We start from the raw sequence: 16,695 nt of genomic DNA on the forward strand, positions 1-16,695 counted from the left end.
GGTAAAGTACAATAAAGTTATTACAATTAAAATTAATTATTAAGAAAAAAAAATTTTTTTTTAAAAAAAAAAACCATGGACGGATAGAGCCCTAGGACAAATGTTGGAAGCAAAGCTATACAGAGAAAATCTTACACAGAAGCATACACATACACGTTCACAAAGAGAGGCAAAGGGGGAAAAATCATAAATCCTGCTCCCAGAGACCACCTCCTTAATTTGGGGTGATTTGTTGTCTAAAGGAGGGAAGGAAGGAAGGAAAGAAAGAAAGAAAGAACGAAGGTAAAGTACAATAAAGTTATTACAATTAAAATTAATTATTAAGAAAAAAAAATTTTTTTTAAAAAAACCATGGACGGATAGAGCCCTAGGACAACTGTTGGAAGCAAAGCTATACAGAGAAAATCTTACACAGAAGCATACACATACACGTTCACAAAGAGAGGCAAAGGGGGAAAAATCATAAATCCTGCTCCCAGAGACCACCCCCTCAACCTGGGGTGATTCGCTGTCTAAAGGAGGGGAGGAGGGAAGGAAAGAAAGAAAGAAAGAACGAAGGTAAAGTTCAATAAAGTTATTACAATTAAAATTAATTATTAAAAAAAAAATTTTTTTTTTTTTTAAAAAAAAAAACCATGGACGGATAGAGCCCTAGGACAAATGGTGGAAGCAAGAGTATACAGACAAGATCTCACACAGAAGCATACATGCACACATTCACAAAAAGAGGAAAAGGGGAAAAAAATCACAGATCTCGCTCCTAAATTCCCCCTCTTCAATTTGGGATCACTCCCTGTCTATTCAGGTATTCCACACTGCAGGGCACATCAAGTTGATTGTGGAGCTTCAATCCGCCGCCTCGGTGGCTGCCGGGAGAGACCTCCCCCTCTCCTCCCTGCTCTCACAGCTCACAGGAGCTCAGCTTTGTACCCGGCCCTGCCCCTGCGCGCAGATCGCTGGAGGGCGTCCGTTTTTTTGCTCAGACAGGACGGGGTTAAAGGAGCCGCTGATTCGGGAGCTCCGGCTCACTCAGGCCGGGGGTTGGGGGATGGGGGAAGGCGGGGCACTGCGTGCGGGGCGGGCCTGCGGCAGCAGAGGCGGCGTGACGCTGCGTCAGAGGCCGGCGTGACGCTGTACCGGCCCGAGACCCGCCATGCGCACTCCCGGGGAAGTTGTCCCTGGATCCCGGGAACCTGGCAGTGGCGGCCCGCACAGGCTCCGCGGAAGAGGGGCGCGGAGAGTGACCTGTGCTCGCACACAGCCCCCCTGGTGGCGGCAGCAGCAGCCCCAGCGTCTTCCGCCCGTCTCTGGGCTCCGCGGTTTCAGCCGCGGCTCGCGCCCGTCTCTGGGGTTCGCGCTTTTAGCCGCGGCTCGCGCCCGTCTCTGGAGTTCCTTTAAGCAGCGCTCTTAAACCCCTCTCCTCGCGCACCAGGAAACAAAGAGGGAAGAAAAAGTCTTGCCTCTTCGGCCGGTGCAGGCTTTTCCCCGAACTCCCTCCCGGCCAGTTGTGGCGCACCAACCCCTTCAGGCTATGCTCAAGCCGCCAACTCCAGTCCTCTCCCTGCGCTCCGTCCAAAACCGAAACCCGAGCCTCAGCTCGCAGCCCCGCCTGCCCCGGCGGGTGAGCAGACAAGCCTCTCGGGTTGGTGAGTGCCGGTCGGCACCGATCGTCTGTGCAGGAATCTCCCCGCTTTGCCCTCCGCACCCATCGCTGTGCACCACTCCGCGGTCCCGAAGCTCCCCCCTCCGCCTCCCGCAGTCTCCGCCCGCGGAGGGGCTTCCTAGTGTGTGGAAACTTTTCCTCCTTCACAGCTCCCTCCCACTGATGCAGGTGCCGTCCTTATTCTTTTGTCTCTGTTTTTTCTTTTTTCTTTTGCCCTACCCAGGTACGTGGGGAGTTTCTTGCCTTTTGGGAGCTCTGAGGTCTTCTGCCAGCCTTCAGTAGGTGTTCTGTAGGAGTTGTTCCACGTGTAGATGTATTTCTGGTGTATCCGTGAGGAGGAAGGCGATCTCCACGTCTTACTCTTCCGCCATCTTCCCGCCGACCCCCACAATTTATTTTTTAAAAGGCACATGATTTTTGTACATTTTCTTCCCTTTTACAAAATATCATGAACAATTTCCATAATTATTTGCCATCTGAATGTAAATGCATTCCATCATAGTTATAGCATATATGTATACATGTAACACAATGTAAGTATTGAGATATATAAAAACATGTACTACAATTATGAATGCATTTAGTAATATACATAATTTAACATTTTATAGTAAAAGAACATGACTTTTTTTCTTGAACAACATATGTTGTTTGCAGATGTCTATCTGCAAACAACATATGTTGTTCAAGAAAAAAAGTTGTAAAAATATGCACCTTTTTTAAAAAATGTATATATTCCATACTGACAGAAAGAAATACCAAAAGTGTATACATGACAATGTGAATTGGTTATAACTGGGTAATAACATTGTGAGTGATTTTTATTGTCTTATATGTGTTTTCAATAGTGAACTACATATTTTTGTAAAGAGAAAAGTTTTGACTGGATATAGTCAAAACTTGTTCATCTCTTTATGAAGTTGCAAAGGCCAATAAAACTCGCACAGACTATTCTATGACCTATGAATGCAAGGTGAAATGTGAATATGTTTACCTGGCTATACATGATGGTTACTTATAAACTCTTAGCTATCAATATCTGAATCTTACCTCTGTCCACACTATTCCTGCATTTCTGAATGTTACCTTAGCAATACACCAGAGTTGTTTATGTCAGGCTAAGTCAGCGTGTCCCCAAATTCTTGGCATAGAAATCTTGATCCTAAATCCATATTGCACCAATCTGAACACCATGCACTTAATGTTTAAACGCACACATAGAGTTAATTTGGCCTGTGGAGCTGACTTTTTCTTCAATAGTATGTCAGTAAATTGGGAGCTAAGTTGTTTCTAATTTCATTTTAATACTTCTAATAAAATTTAGAGCCCCAATAAATGTAAGGTACCATAATTATAATAAACTATTATTATAAAGAAATTTTATTTTGCATGAAATACAGATTTGTGACCACTTAAAAATTAGAATGTAGACTTCTAGTGGAAATGTACGTAGTAAACATTACTGTGCTGTATAACTTCTTTGTTTTATGGAACTCAGCTGTGCTTTGTAAGCCTAACCTAGTTTGAATTCTTTTCAGGTAGTTTGTCGAACAAATAAAAAAATTAGAAAGAAGGAAAAGCATTTAAGTTAGGCACCACTGGAATACAATTTGGACTATATGCAATTTTAATTGCTTTCTCAAATGGTTATCAATTTGACTAAATGTAGGATTCTTCTTTTCCAACTTTTTTCCATGTAGATTCTATTTAAGTATCTTTTGATATATAATATTGTGAAGGAGATATCAAGGCCAGTCGGAGATTTTTCCTTCATAAGACATTTTTTGCCAAAATGCTAATTAAATTCTTTATTTACACTTAAAAAAATCCATATGTTTATACATTACTTACTTACATTTAATTTATATATTGTTTATAGATACATTAAACACTCAGTGAAACCTTTTAAGCTCAAGCCTTTCTTCACTTCAGGAAAATATTCTTCCCTTACATCTTTATTTTCTAGGAAATTTGTTCCTGACACTTCTTTAGGAAGAGTATTAGGCCCCTTTTGGCTAAACTCTGTTATTTTCAATTACTTATTTTTCTCTTTTTATGTCCTTTTTTTTTTTTTTTTTTGCGGTACACGGGTCTTTCACTGTTGTGGCCTCTCCCGTTGCGGAGCACAGGCTCCGGACGCACAGGCTCAGCGGCCATGGCTCACGGGCCCAGCCGCTCCGCGGCATGTGGGAACTTCCCAGACCGGGGCACGAACCCGTGTCCCCTGCATCGGCAGGCGGACTCTCAACCACTGCGCCACCAGGGAAGCCCTTATGTCCTTTTTTTTTTTCAGTAACTAAAAGAGTACATTTGTTTTCCATAATATTGATTTGGTTTTTCAGACTGAGCTTAACAGTTTCTAATGTAAATTTTTATTTTATTTGCTTTTTAGGATCATTATATTTTTTCGTATCTCATGCAGTTTATTTTTATTTGTTTGCTTCTCAGCACAATTTTATTCCAGGCTCTTCTTTCATTTAATCATATCTTTCTTATTTCATAAAGTTTATTTTGTTTCATAAATATTGAGAGAAAAGGAAGCACCTAATTCCTGATTTTCTTGGTTTATTGCTTTAAAAGTTTTAAAGTGTATTTTCTCTACATTTTAAGTACTTTATTCTTTGCATTTTATGTTGCAGAACCATGTTATACACTATATACTGTTAAGTGATTTTGGGGGGGTGGTAATTTATTTACTTTACCTATTAGAAGTGTCTGACAGCCTAGTGCTTACACATATATAGGTGGTTATTTATTTCTTGGACATCCTCACTATACGCTTTCATTACTCTTAGAATCTTACTTTCATTTTTAGATGGATGGCTAATAAGTTGATATAAATGTGTATGATCAGCTCAGATATGGCTGACTGGGAAACAAAATAGAGTCATGGATAATTGAAGCAGGGAAGTTACATATTATTCACTAGGCTTCTTCTGAGTTGAATCAATTTTCTTTACATAACTTCCTTTGTGTCCCAGCACCCAGGTCAGATACAAACTACGGTGGTTTCTAGTTTCTTAACAATGTTATCCACATAAACATTATTTTTAAAACATGAAGTATACTACATAACAGTATATATACTTATCAATAATATCGATGAATTATTTGAATATAAAAAACTCATAAATACCACTATCCTCTGTGATTTCATGTTTTGCACAATACCTTCCAAATCTTTTATGTAATCTTTCAAAATATTATATAGGAAGAAAGAAAGTAAACATATGTAGTATTCTCCTAGAAGCAATCATAAATAAGGAAAAATGCACATTTGTGTTTTGACCAAGAAAGCCTTTCTAAGACGGCTGGGACCTAGAGAGTTGTATTCCTCCCTCAGGATATAATTTTCTTTCTTTCTACCCAGAGGGCAGTGAGGCAGGCCAGTGGACCATGGCAAAATTGATTCAATATTGTCTAAACAGAGTTCAAAGTATACAGAAGCTATGCTATTCATTGTTGAACCTTAAATAACTAGATGTATGGAAAGCAGCAGAAAACTTGGCATAAAACACTGCCTTGAATTCTTTTGTAAAAATAATTGAATGGCCTCAGAGACAAACTAATGTTCTATGTTTACAATAAGAGTGACATAAAAGAATATCACCAATGAGAGAAAAACAAGTGTGAACCAGTATTGTATCATTCAATTGAGTCTTGTCATAGGCTAAAGTTGATTTGCCTTGTCTAGCTTGTGAGAAGTCTACTATACAACAATGATAGGTGGATTACAATATTTAATTGAGGATGCAAATAAGTAGAATGCATGATGGAATTTCTTCTTAAGCTAATTAAATAGAAAGGTCACTTCCATATCTTGTAGATCAAAAAGAAACCTGCTGAAATAAAACCTTGAAACTTTATGATACTGACACAATTGAAAGGGAATTGCTAATATTATTTAGGAAAGAAAGACTGAAACAGAAGTGGTCCAAAGGCATTATTCTAAAAATAGGAGTGTGGGTGGTGAGGGGGGAGGACTAATTTTCTTTTCAATGTTTAGATATAAAATATAAATTGAGTTTCTTCTGCCCTGAACATCCATTTTTCTTATAATTTAGAATAAATAAAAAATAGTTGCAAGATGGCAGAGTAGAAGGACTTGCACTCACTCGCTCTTGCAAGAACACCGGAATCACAGCTAACTGCTGAACAGTCATCTACAGGAAGACACTGGAACTCACCAAGAAAGATACCCCACATCCAAAGACAAAGGAGAAGCCACAGTGAGATGGTAGGAGGGGCGCAATCACAATAAAAATCAAATCCCACAACTGCTGGGTGGGTGACTCACAAACTGGGGAACACTTATACCACAGAAGTCCATCCAGTGGAGTGAAGGTTCTGAGCCCCATGTCAGGCTTCCCAACCTGCGGGTCCGGCAATGGGAGGAGGAATTCCCAGAGAATCAGACTTTGAAGCCTAGTGGGATTTGACTGCAGGACTTCGACGAGACTGGGGGAAACAGAGATTCCACTCTTGAAGGGCACACACAAAGTAGTGTGCTCATCAGGACCCAGGGGAAAGAGCAGTGACCCCATAAGAGACTGAACCAGACCTACCTGCTAGTGTTGCAGGGTCTCCTGCATAGGCAGGGGGATCTGTGGCTCACCACAGGAACAAGGACACTGGCAGCAGAAGTTCTGGGAAGTACTCCTTGGTGTGAGCCCTCCCGGTGTCCACCATTAGCCCCACCAAAGACACTGCAGGCTCCAGTGCTGGGTCACCTCAGGCCAAACAACCAACAGGAAGGGAACTCAGCTCCACTCAGCAGCAGATAAGCTGATTAAAGTTTTACTGAGCTCTGCACACCAGAGCAACATCCAACTCTATACCCACCACCAGTCCCTCTCATCAGGAAGCTTGCACAAGCCTCTTAGATAGACTCATCCACCAGAGGGCAGACAGCAGCAGCAAGAAGAACTACAATTCTGCACGAGCCCATGGAACAAAAACTACATACACAGAAAGATAGACAAAATGAAAAGGCAGAGAACCATGTACCAGATAAAGGAACAAGATAAAACTCCAGAAAACCAACTAAATGAAGTGGAGATAGGCAACCTTCTAGAAAAATAATTCAGAATAATGATAGTGAAAATGATCCAAGACCTCAGAAAAAGAATGGAGGCAAGGGCTTCCCTGGTGGCGCAGTGGTTGAGAGTCCTCCTGCCGATGCAGGGGACGCGGGTTCGTGCCCCGGTCCGGGAAGATCCCACATGCCGTGGAGCGGCTGGGCCCATGAGCCATGGCTGCTGAGCCTGCACGTCCGGAGCCTGTGCTTCACAACAGGAGAGGCCACAACAGTGAGAGGCCCCCATACTGCAAAAAAAAAAAAAAAACCTAAAAAAGAATGGAGGCAAAGATCGAGAAGATGCAAGCAATGTTTAACAAAGACCTAGAAGATTTAAAGAACAAACACCTAGAAGAATTAAAGAACAAACAATTGTTCAGAGATGAACAATACAATAATTGAAATGAAAAATACACTAGAAGGAATCAATAGCAGAATAACTGAGGCAGAAGAATGGATAAGTGACCTGGAGACAGAATGGTGGAATTCACTGCTGCAGAACAAAGAAAAAAGAATGAAAAGAAATGAAGACAGCCTAAGAGACCTCTGGGACAACATGAAATGCAACAACATTCGCATTTTAGGGGTCCCGGAAGGAGAAGAGAGAGAGAAAAAGGACCTGAGAAAATATTTGAAGAGATTACGGTTGAAAACTCCCCTAACATAGGAAAGGAAATAGCCACCCAAGTCTAGGAAGTGCAGAGAGTCCCAGGCAGGAAAAACCCAAGGACAAACACGCCGAGACACATAGTAATCAAATTGACAAAAATTAAAGAAAAATTATTAAAAGCAACAAAGGAAAAACACAAATAACATACAAGGGAACTCCCATAAGGTTAACAGCTGATTTCTCAGCAGAAACTCTACAAGCCAGAAGGGAGTGGCATGATATACTTAAAGTGATGAAAGGGAAGAACCTACAACCAAAATTACTCTACCTGGTAAGGATCTCATTCAGATTTGACAGAGAAATCAAAAGCTTCACAGACAAGCAAAAGCTAAGAGAATTCAGAACCACCAAACCAGCTGTACAACAAATGCTAAAGGAATTTCTCTAAATGTGGAACACAGGAGAAGAAAAGGACCTACAAAAACAAACCCAAAACAATTAAGAAAGTGGTAATAGGAACATACATATCGATAATAACCTTAAATGTGAATGGATTAAATGCTCCAACCAAAAGACAAAGGCTCGCTGAATGGATACAAAGACAAGAGCCATATATATGCTGTCTACAAGAGACCCATTTCAGACCTAGGGACACATACAGACTGAAAGTGAGGGGATGGAAAAAGATATTCCATGCAAATGGAAATCAAAAGAAAGCTGGAGTAGCAATACTCATATCAGATAAAATAACTTTAAAGAATGTTACAAGAGACAAGGAAGGACACTACATAATGATCAAGGGATCAATATGAGAAGAAGATATAACAGTTATAAATATATATGCACCCAACATAGGAGCACCTCAATACACAAGGCAAATGCTAACAGCTATAAAAGAGGAAATCAACAGTAACACAATAATAGTGGGGGACTTTAACGCCTCACTTACACCAATGGACAGATCATTCAGACAGAAAATTAAGGAAACGCAAGCTTTAAATGACACAATAGACCAGATAGTTTTAATTGATATTTATAGGACATTCCATCTGAACAAAGCAGATTTCACTTTCTTCTCAAGTGCACATGGAACATTCTCCAGGATAGATCACATCTTGGGTCACAAATCAAGCCTTGGTAGATTTAAGAAAACTGAAATCATATCAAGCATCTTTTCTGACTACAACACTATGAGATTAGAAATAAATTACAGGGAAGAAACTGTAAAAAAATGCAAACACATGGAGGCTAAACAGTACGTGACTAAATAACCAAGAGATCACTGAAGAAATCAAAAAGGAAATAAAAATATACCTAGAGACAAATGACAATGAAAACACGATGATCCAAAACCTATGGGATGCAGCAAAAGCAGTTCTAAGAGGGAGGTTTACAGCTATACAATCCTACTTCAAGAAACAAGAAAAATCTCAAATAAATAATCTAACCTTACACCTAAAGGAACTAGAGAAAGAAGAACAAACAACACCCAAAGTTGATAGAAGGAAAGAAATCATAAAGATCAGAGCAGAAATAAATGAAATAGAAACAAAGAAAACAATAGCAAAGATCAATACAACTAAAAGCTGGTTCTTTGAGAAGATATACAAAATTGATAAACTTTTAGCCAGACTCATCAAGAAAAAGAGGGAGAGGATTCAAATCAATAAAATTAGAAATGAAAAAGGAGAAGTTACAACAGACACCGCAGAAATACAAAGCATCCTAAGAGACTACTACAAGCAACTCTATGTCAATAAAATGTACAACCTGGAAGAAATGGACAAATTCTTAGAAAGGTATAACCTTCCAAGACTTAGCCAGGAAGAAATAGAAAATATGAACAGACCAATCACAAGTAATGACATTGAAACTGTGATTAAAAATCTTCCAACAAACAAAAGTCCAGGACTAGATGGCTTCACAGGTGAATTCTATCAAACATTTAGAGAAGAGCTAACACCCATCCTTCTCAAACTCTTCCAAAAAATGGCAGAGGAAGGAACACTTCCAAACTCATTCTACAAGGCCACCATCACCCTGATACCAGTACCAGACAGAGATACTACAAAAAAAGAAAATTACAGACCAATATCACTGATGAATATAGATGCAAAAATCCTCAACAAAATACTAGCAAACAGAATCCAACAACACATTAAAAGGATCATACACCATGATCAAGTGGGATTTATCCCAGGGATGCAAGGATTCTTCAATATATGCAAATCAATCAATGTGATACACCATATAAACAAATTAAAGAAGAAAAACCATATGATCATCTCAATAGATGCAGAAAAAGCTTTTGACAAAATTCAACACCATTTATGATAAAAACTCTCCAGAAAGTGGACATAGAGGGAACCTACCTCAAAGGCCATATATGAGAAACCCACAATAAACATCATTCTCAATGGTGAAAAACTGAAAGCATTTCCTCTAAGATCGGGAAAAAGACAAGGATGTCCACTCTTGCCACTGTTATTCATCATAGTTTTGGAAATCCTAGCCACAGCAATCACAGAAGAAAAAGAAAAGGAATATAAATTGGAAAAGAAGAAGTAAAGCTGTCACTGTTTGCAGATGACATGATACTATACATAGATAATCCTAAATACACCACCAGAAAACTACTAGAGCTAATCAATGAATTTGGTAAATTTGCATGATACAAAATTAATGCAAGATTTCTCTTGCATTCCTATACATTAACAACAGAAGATCAGAAAGAGAAATTAAGGAGACGATCCCATTCACAACTGCAACAAAAAGAATAAAATACCGAGGAATAAACCTACCTAAGGAAGCAAAGGACCTGTATGCAGAAAATTATAAGACACTGATGAAAGAAATAAAAGATGACACAAACAGATGGAGAGACATACCACGTTCTTGGATTGGAAGAATCAACATTGTGAAAATGACTATATGACCAAAGCAATCTACAGATTCAATGCAATCCCTATCAAATTACCAATGGCATTTTTTACAGAACTAGAACAAAAAATCTTAAAATTTGTATGGAGACACGAAAGACCCCAAATAGGCAAAGAACTCTTGAGGGGAAAAAACGGAGCTGGACGAATCAGGCTCCCTACTTCAGACTATACTACAAAGCTACAGTAATCAAGACAATATGGTATTGGCACAGAAACAGAAATATAGATCAATGGAACATGATAGAAAGCCCAGAGATAAACCCACACACTTATGGTCAACTAATCTATGACAAAGGAGGCAAGGATATACAATGGAGAAAAGACAGTCTCTTCAGTGGTGGTGCTGGGAAAACTGGACAGCTACATGTAAAAGAGTGAAATTAGAACACTCCCTAACACCACACAGAAAAATAAACTCAAAATGGATTAAAGACCTAAATGTAAGACCAGACACTATAAAACTCTTAGAGGAAAAGATAGGAAGAACACTCTTTGTCATAAATCACAGCAAGATCTTTTTTGACTCACCTCCTAGAGTAATGGAAATAAAAACAAAAGTGAACAAATGGGACCTAATGAAACTTAAAAGCTTTTGCGCAGCAAAGGAAAGTATAAACAAGAGGAAAAGACAACCCTCAGAATGGGAGAAAATATTTGCAAATGAATCAATGGACAAAGGATTAATCTCCAAAATATATAAACAGCTCCTTCAACTCAATACTAAAAGAACAAACAACCCAATCAAAAAGTGGGTAGAAGACCTAAATAGACATTTCTCCAAAGAAGACATACAGATGGCCAAGAGGCACGTTAAAAGATGCTCAAAATCACTAATTAGAGAAATGCAAATCAAAACCACTATGAGGTATCACCTCCCATCGGTTAAACATCTGAAAATCTACAAACAACAAATGCTGGAGAGGGTGTGGAGAAAAGGGAACCCTCTTGCACTGTTGGTGGGAATGTAAATTGATACAGCCACTATGGAGAACAGTATGGAGGTTCCTTAAAACACTAAAAATAGAACTACCATATGACCCAGCAATCCCATTACTGGGCATATTCCCTGAGAAAACCATAATTCATAAAGACACATGCAGTCCAATGTTCACTGCAGCACTATTTACAATAGCCAAGTCATGGAAGCAACCTAAATATCCATTGGCAGACAAATGGATAAAGAAGATGTGGTACATATATACAATAGAATATTACTCAGCCATAAAAAGGAATGAAATTGGGTCATTTGTAGATATGTGGATGGACCTAGAGACTGTCATACAGAGTGAAGTAAGTCAGAAAGAGAAAAACAGATATCATACATTAAGGCATATATGTGGAATCTAGAAAAATGGTACAGATGAACCAGTTTGCAAGGCAGAAATAGAGACACAGATGTAGAGGACAAACGTATGGACACCAAGAGGGGAAAGCTGGGGGTGGGGAGGTGGTGGTGGGATGAATTGGGAGATTGGGATTGACATATATACACTAATATGTATAAAATAGATAACTAATAACCTGCTGTATAAAAATAAATAAAATTCAGAAAACACATAAAGAATAGTTAAAATAAGTTTAATGATGTAATTTAAAGTTTGAAAATGAGAGAATATCCAAGTGTAATTCTAAAAGTCCTGCACTACTGTTAGTACTTTCTAATTTTGTTTCATATGCGTGTAGAATGGAAAGGCTGTATGTGGTCTGGGGCATTTTTTGCTTTCTTGGGAAATGGCAAATAGCAGAAGTGTTCAACATATAACTTCCCCCACCATGTTTTCTAAGAAAAGTGATCTACGAACTGATGCCTCTCCCTCTCCAAATAATTGCTGCCTTCTCACTGTATTTTCTGAGTCACACCAACCAAAAAGATGGTGCGGGTTTTAATAAGCTCACTTGGAAACATTTTAATATTAAATAATGTATACATGCTGTAAGAAAACACCAGTTGAAATGGAGTGCTTTCAGCTGCAAACAGGAATTTGTATTAAGAATGATAATTTGGGTGAGAAGCTAAAAACTAGAATTGAAATATCTCTGAGCATGTGTTCACAGGAAAAAAAATGTAAAAACATGAAGACTGCTAATTGCAATTTCAGTGGAATCTGTCACAACCTGCACAAGGATAAAACAGGTCTTTGCACCAGCACGTTAATTTGTTGTGGTCACCTGAAAGATTCAGTGCTAAGAAGTTCCTCCATTGTGGTAGCTGCTACGTTTATAAACTTAATGTGCGACAAGCCTTTTTATCTGGATTATTTGATAATGTTCCCTGTGACATGTTGGAGAACATCATTGCTTTAAGAGATTCTGCAATAACTAGATTAGTTGGCATTATTCTCCCAAAGTTTGGATGTTCTTTTAGAGAAAGAAAGCATTTATGAGTCGAATTCCTCATTAGAATATTTTTACTTAAAAATATTTTTACTTAAAAATATTCTAAAGGTCCAAATTTCCTTCCCAGAGAAGCAGAGGACACAAGGCTTAGCCTGGGCTGTAGTTCTACAGACAGGCTGGACCTGGAAGTGAGGTAGGAACAGGTCTTTGGGGAAAAAAAAGATAGTATTGGGGAAAAATTGTCCTGTAGAAATACTGGCAAAGGATCTGCCTACAAGAGCATGCCATTAAACATCAAAAGGCCAGGCAAAAGTGGGAGAATCAGGTTTGTTAGCAAGACTTGAGCAGATAGGTTCAGGAGGTAAGAAAAGGAGTTGCCTGAGGCAGGTGTGAAAGGACGAGAGGCTCCTGAAAGTGACTTGTTGATTCTGATGCTCTGTTACTCAGACTCTCTCTAAGGCTTAAGAACCTAAGTGGAACCTTATTTCCATCCCGGGTTACTGAGTTAGGTTTGTTGTCATTGTCTGTAGTTTAGACAGAGTAGGAGGCACCAAAAAGTGTAGTCTATTTAGTGTGCCTGGAGATAAAAAGTTAGTGAATTGACAATTTTCACACCATGAATTCAAGTTTGAATTTATCAGACTTCCACTTTAGTTAGAGACGGTGCCTTTGTAATAAAAAGAAAATCAGAAGGCCTAGATAACTTTAGGTGTGGTTCCTTTTCCAACAATATTGCCTAAAATGCAGGAACATCTTTTACCTGCCTTTGTAGTATTTTTTTCCCATTCAGGAACATTTTAATTGTGTCTCTGGTTATTGCTCTTGTTAGAATTGTGCTAAATTTTCTGATTTCTAAATGGGGCTACAGCCACATTTGAATAATTTTTGTCCGTTTTCCTTTTATATTTTAGGAGGGAGTTTCAGTTTTATTCTCCTGATATCTGATTAGATTTTCTAGCATCAATTTTCCATTCAAATTAATTTGAATAGACTTTTATCAATCCAGTCCTAGACTACCTTTCCAGCTTTTTAAAAAATTGAGGTGAAACTGACATATAACATTATATTAGTTTCAGGTATACAATGTCAATATTTGTATATATTGCAAAATGATCACCACAGTAAGCCTAGTTAACATCCATTGCCATACTTAGTTATAAAAATTTTTTATGAGAACTTTTAAGATCTCTTATCAAATTTCAAATTACAATATAGTATTAACTATAATCACCACGCTGTACATTACATCCCCGTTATTTATTTTATAACTGAAAGTTTTTACCTTTCGACCCTCTTCACCCACTTCGCCCATCCCCCACCCCTGGGAACCACCAATCTGTTCTCTGTGAGTTTAGGGTTTTTTTGTTTTGTTTTAGATTCCACATGTAAGTGAGATCATATGGTATTTGTCTTTCTCACTTATTTCACTTAGTATAATGTCCTCAGAGTCCATCCATGTTGTTGCAAATGGCAAGATGTCCTTCTTTTTCATGGCGGAATAATATTCCAGTGTTTGTGTGAGTGTGTGAGTGTGTGTGTGTGTATCACATTTTCTTTATCCATTCATCCATCAATGGACACTTAGGTGGTTTCCATACCTTGTCTCCATATGCTAGTGGGAATAGCGTTTAACATGTTTTCTGTACCTTATATGTTTCAAGAAAGGACAAACATGTACCATTGTCTAATTTAATTTTTCTATCATCCTATCAGTTTGATATTATCAATTTCACATTATGAAAGAGGCATAATAAATAGGTTGCATTACATTTGACATTTTTACAGGACTTTGTGAAATTAAAAATTAGACCCAAAATGGGAGAGCTATTCCAGCTAGCTTTCCTTAGTCCCAAAATAACAGGCAGGAAGGGTGTTCTGAAGCTGTCACCTTTCAGGAAGGTGGAGAAGCTTTATCCTACATAAAGTATAGTGGAACAGAGATGTGAAATACTAGTAAAAATGCTGTGAAAAGAACCTTGCCTTTGTTAGAGAATAATGATCCTCTATACAAATTATGTAAGTATATCTTTGATATACTATAGTGCAATCTTTTTCAAACTGCCATTTGAGGATCTCTGGGGAGCAATCTCAGGATACATTTTCAGGTCTGTAATGCCTTCAGTTAAATTTTTGTGCTTTTATTTTGGTAAGTTTAAAAATACATACATATTTGGGGCTCATCTCAACAGCTTGCATATTAAGCATTGCATGGTGATTTCATTTATACTTCTATAAACAATCTCTTTAGCATGAAGTAGAGGCATTTTAATAGGCTATGAAATAAAAGAACCGAGGTGTTCTTAATCTGTACACCCAGCAGGTGATGAGAAAATGACATTATAGCGTGCCGTACAAGGTTTTATAGTGAAGGGTGAGGAAAGTGGTGGGAAAATGATTCATTACAAGATTCACATTAACATGCTGCTCTTCAGAGTCTCGCTCTAAGCATTAACTGTTTCACCTTTACCTGCATAATTAGACGTTATTGAGCTAAACTTTGTTTTTGTGGTGGTTTGTACTTATTTTGTATTTTTTGTTATTTTACAGTTTTATGAGAATGGAAGGCAAAAGGAGTTCATTTCAAAGTTATACATATTTAAGTAAATCTTGTGTGTAAAGTTTTTTTTCCTTTAAATAGTTTTTACATTTTAAAATAATATTTTAGAAACAGTTGTGTAGTTGAAAGATCATGAACCTTGGCGTCAGACATATTCAAATTCTGATTTTGCTGCACCTTCACTGAGGAGGTAAATTAACTTCTCTTAGCCTCTGTTTTCTCATCTATGAGAATGATCACAGCAACTTTGTTGTTAAAGTCAGGTAACAGGTGAAACTACATGCAACGTATGCTTGTTTTCTTCCTTTCTTTTCTCTCTTTATCCTGAATCTACATTTTGCCTTCTCACGTTTTCAATAGCAACCCACCAGGGAAGAGCGTAGGCCGTGGATTGGCAGCGCAGTGCAGTTTTGGTTCATGTAGCCCTGGTGGAAATTACTTGAGAGAGGGAGTGGAAGATAAAGCTAATGTATTGGCGTTATTTATAAAAGTAAATTATTCATGCTCTTTCTGGTCCCCAGAAGCAGGGGTAGTCAGGGTATGTTTAACACCTGCCTCCTTATGCTGAGCTGGAAGCACTCTCAGGATAAAAGTATTTTTTAGACTTTTCTTTTTCTTTTCTTCAAATTAACATCTGCTGTGGATTTTTAATCCTAAGTAATTAACAATGAAGCAAACTTCTACACTTAAGTTACTAAGGGATTTAAAATTATGTCTTTGATTAAAGTTGATGTGAAATAAAAACCTTTCAACTTTGGAATACAATAGTTTAGACAATTTATATACTTTTCACACCTACAAAAATATCAGTAGAACAGGAAATAACAGATAATAACATATAAAAGGGCTGATACCATCAATTCTTTTAACTCTTTGGAGGAAAAAATCTCTAGCATGAAATCCTGGCTTATAAAATTTTACTGCGACACTTCATTAACAAGCATGGTTACGTGACAAAATCCTACTAGTAACTTTTCAGAGTGAATACGGGTTCATCTATCTCATTCTAGTTAGTTTGATAATCCATACAGTGTGGTAATGGTCTATTCCATCTTTAACTTTTATGATTCCTTATACTCATTTACTAAGCAAATAATCTTTGAGATCAAGGCACTACTAGGTTACGAGCTCTAAAGAGATGCACTCAGCAGTTTATAATCTACTAAAAGAACTAAGATGTGTTCAGTTACTACAACTTTGGACTATTTTTTGATGCCATTTGAAGGGGATGGGAATAGAGAAGTATCCATAGAAGTGGCGACTTTTGAGCAGAATCTTGTGGGTACACTGTCAGTAGGATGGTACAGAGTAACTTCCACGTGGAGAGAAGAGCATGTGCAGAAACGTAGAGATAGAGTAGAAAGCTGTGTTCAGGAGGGGCAGCTGTTGCAGATTGGGTGGGGTAGGGCTCCTTCATAAAGACAGTTTAAGATAGGCTGTGATTAGAGGGCTTAGAATGCCAAAATGTCTAAATAGGGCAGCAGTGTGCACTAGGACCAATATGCAGAA

This window comes from Phocoena sinus, chromosome 6 (genome assembly GCF_008692025.1).
Source record: "Phocoena sinus isolate mPhoSin1 chromosome 6, mPhoSin1.pri, whole genome shotgun sequence".
Classification (NCBI taxonomy): Eukaryota; Metazoa; Chordata; class Mammalia; order Artiodactyla; family Phocoenidae; genus Phocoena; species Phocoena sinus.